Source organism: Trichechus manatus, unplaced genomic scaffold (genome assembly GCF_000243295.1).
Source record: "Trichechus manatus latirostris isolate Lorelei unplaced genomic scaffold, TriManLat1.0 scaffold00244, whole genome shotgun sequence".
Taxonomy (NCBI): Eukaryota; Metazoa; Chordata; class Mammalia; order Sirenia; family Trichechidae; genus Trichechus; species Trichechus manatus.
This window is the reverse complement of record NW_004444180.1, coordinates 2,487,585-2,491,104: the sequence shown is the minus strand read 5'-3', so window position 1 is coordinate 2,491,104 and position 3,520 is coordinate 2,487,585. Positions and strand designations below refer to the sequence as shown.

Below are 3,520 nucleotides of genomic sequence, written 5' to 3'. Positions count from 1 at the left end.
GTGGTAGCCGGGCACCATCTAGCTGTACTGGACTCAGTCTGGTGGAGGTCTTGGTAGCTGTGGTCCATCAGTCCTTCTTTTCCTTGTATCCTGTTCTCTTCATTCCCCGTTGCTCGCGAAGGGATGAGACCAGTAGAGTATCTTAGATGGCTGCTCACAGGCTTTTAAGACCTCAGACGCTGCTCACCAAGGTAGAATGCAGAACATTATCTTTATAAACTGTGTAATCTTTGCCTTTTTTGACCCTGTCAATGAGCTCAGGCCTGTTACTTTGCAGTGTATCCTCAGTTTGGGTTTGTCTGATGCTCCCTCACATTTAGACGCCGATTATGTGACTTTGGCAGGAAGACACCCAACTGAGGATGCCCAGTCAGGAGGCACCTGAAGTCGACTTGTCCCACTTGGTTCAGGCAGTGTCTGCCAGATTTCGCCCCTGGAAGCTCTTATTTTTCCCTTCGTAGTTAGTAAGTACGCAGCAGGGAGGTACTTGGAAACTGACTCTTCTCCTCATACTGTTACGGTATCCATTGTTGACTTCCCAACCCCATCCTTCCTTCCCCTTGGTGAGCTGACATCTAATTTAAAGGAAACCTCTTCCCTGCTCCCTCGTGCGTGCGTGCGTGCTGTTAGCGGCCTTTGAGTCGGCCACCATCTCATGGTGACCCTGTGCACAACAGAACGAAATACTGCCTGGTACTGCACCATCCCCGTGATCGGTTGCAGACTGGACCATCGCGATCCATAGGGTTTTCATTCGCTGATTTTAGGAAGTAGATCTCCAAGCTTCTCTTCTTAGCCCATCTTAGTCTGGAAGCTCCACTGAAACCTGTTCAGCATCAGAGCAACATGCAGGCCTCCAATGACAGATGGGTGGTGGCTGCGCATGAGGTACATGGGTCGGGAATCGAACACGGGTCATTTTCTAATTACTTTTTATCCGCATTTGAAAATTTCCAAATATACAGAACAAAAACACGGTATGGTGACCACACAGCCAGCATCTAGATTCTCCCAGCAACATTTTGCCAGGCTGCTCCGTCAGGCACCCATCCCTCCATCTATCTTGCTTTCTGGCCCATTCAAAGCCAGTGGCAGACACTGTGACAACTTTCGAAGTTCATCCCGTACTTACTGAGATGTGCTACTTTTCCTTAACTCAATTTTAATTCGGTCTATCTTTTCCCAAATAATCACCCATTTTACAAAGCTTTTCAAATTTGTTAGAATATACTTTTACAAATTACTGTCAAATTTAAAACTTTTTCTAAATCTATTGTTAAAAAGCCTTCTCATCTCTAATTGTTATGTATACACCCACTGTAGATGGTTATCATCCTTCGTTTTAATGATTTTTATCAGCAACCTTCATTTGGGCTCACACTGGTACTGAAGATTTGTATTTTGGAATGGATTCCGAGACAGAGGCTTTGGGGGAGAGGACACACACGCCTGGGGAGGAAGGGTGAGCTGTGAGCCGAGACAGCCCTTCCGGGAAGGCCGGCCAGCCAGGGAAGGAGAGAGAAGGCGGCCAGGAGGAGGTGCAGACCTGAGGGGTGGGCTGTCCTCAGTTTGTTCTGGTTTGGGGGGCTGGGGTAAGCGGCAAGCCCCCTGAGACAGTGGCGTGACAAGCGGAGGTGAGCGTCAGGAAGGAGGGCCGTGGTGTGGGCCCCAAGGAGCAGCGAGACAGACGTCCAGACCCGGGCGGAAGCACCACTTCCAGGGAGCGGCGGGGAGGAAGGAAGGCTGTGGTGGCAGGTCCTGAAGTTTGTTGGTGAGAAAGGGCGGGTGTGGAGGGAGGTGTCGCCGTGGGAGGACAGGCGGGGTGGGGGCTCCCCCAGGCCCTCCAACCTAGTGGAGGGGGCGTTGCATCACTTTGCATGCCTATCACAGAGCATGCTTCACCCAGTGGAAGTGGGGGGACATTCCCATTGGGGAACTTGGCAGACATCGACAAAGGAATCCATGGAAGAACCTGGGGGCCCAGCAGACAGGGTCGAGCTGGGCGTGGAGGGGCAGCAGGGGGGCTGCACCCAGACCCCGAGTTTGGGAGTCTGAGGGGGCCGGGATCCCTGGGAAAGCATTGCTCACAGAGGTCCCCGCCAGGGGAACAGCTGCCTGGACGATGTCCCCCCAGCGCTGGTCAGTAAACACTCCGAGGTATACACTCGAACGAGCAGAAAACAAGCACTTAAACGAAAACCTACACACACACTCTCACAGCAACACCAGTGACAACAGTGAGCGGTGCAAACGCCCCTGAGCGCACCACTGGCTGAGCAGATGCAGACGACGTGGGCCGTCCGCGCGACGGGCTACGACTCAGCCTTAAAGAGAAGCCAAGTTCGGATCCAGGTGACACCACGGGTGAACTCTGCACACATCCTGAGTCAGATAAGCCCGTCACAAGACGCCCCATGTCGTCTGATTCCGTTTATACGAGGTGTCCAGGATGGGCAAATGCACAGAGACAGGCGGCAGATGGGTGGCTGCCGGGGACAGGGGAGGGAGAGTGACTGCTCATGGGTACGGGGCTTCTTCCGGGGTGAGGAGAAGGTACTGGACCCAGGGAGAGGTGGTGCTGTACAACACTGTGACTGTACTAAATGCTACCCACTTCTTCACTTTAAAATCCATAAAATGATCAATTTTATGCCACGTGTACTTTCTTACAATAAAAAAAATGCATGTTTAAGCACATACAAAATAAAGAGGCTATTCCTGAAGTCAGATGCCTAGACTCCAGTCCAGCGCTGCCTCTCGCCAGCTGGGCATCCCGTGCCTCAGTTTCCCTGTCTGTAAGCGAGGCTGAGTTAGGGCTACGGTGAGGTTCCTATAAGCCCACCTACAGGGCTTGGAGCAGCACCTGTGCACAGTGCTAGGCCCACACCGTGGTAAGGACACTGACCGTTGTCAGGATCTAGAATGATCCATCAGCCCTGAACAGCCTCAGCGTGCCTGACCCGAACCCCCGGCTGCACAAACCCCCGCAAAAGCCAGAGCTGCCAGGTGACCTCGGGCCACACACTCACTTGATGGGACCACACGTGGTTGCTGAGTGTCTGCTTCACACCAAGCACTGAGCAGGGCTGGGACCCGGCAACAGAGAGCCGGAAACAGCCTGTCCCCAGGGGAGGGCCTGGAGCCTCACCCTGAGCCCCCTCCCCGCCCCAGCCCAGCCCACCCCTTCTGTGGGGGCACCAGGACCATAAGCATAAGACCTCCTCTCTGCTCCCACCCACACCCTGCTCAGTCCCGACAGCAGCCGCCAGCCCACCCAAGTCCCAATCCCCAGCCTGAGCTCCCGAGCTAACGCAAGCCCCCAGCCAGGATCCTCCGCCTAGGTTTCCCGGCTGTGCAAACACAGGTGCAGCAATAAAGATCAAAAGTGAAACGTCTCCCCGGCCAGGCTGCAGCAGGCCACCTCTCTCCTCATCCTGTCCTGGCCGCTCTCGGCCACAGGAAGGGACCTTCCGGGGACTCAATAACACAGCGACTGGTAACAAACCAGGGAGGGGGAGGG

At 54.3% G+C, this 3,520-nt stretch overlaps 1 protein-coding gene across 1 annotated transcript in view; it reads right to left on the bottom strand.

Moving 5' to 3' along the window:
- KCNQ1 (potassium voltage-gated channel subfamily Q member 1) overlaps positions 1-3,520 on the bottom strand; it is a 379,201-nt gene that overhangs the window by 338,272 nt on the left and 37,409 nt on the right. The window lies entirely within an intron of this gene.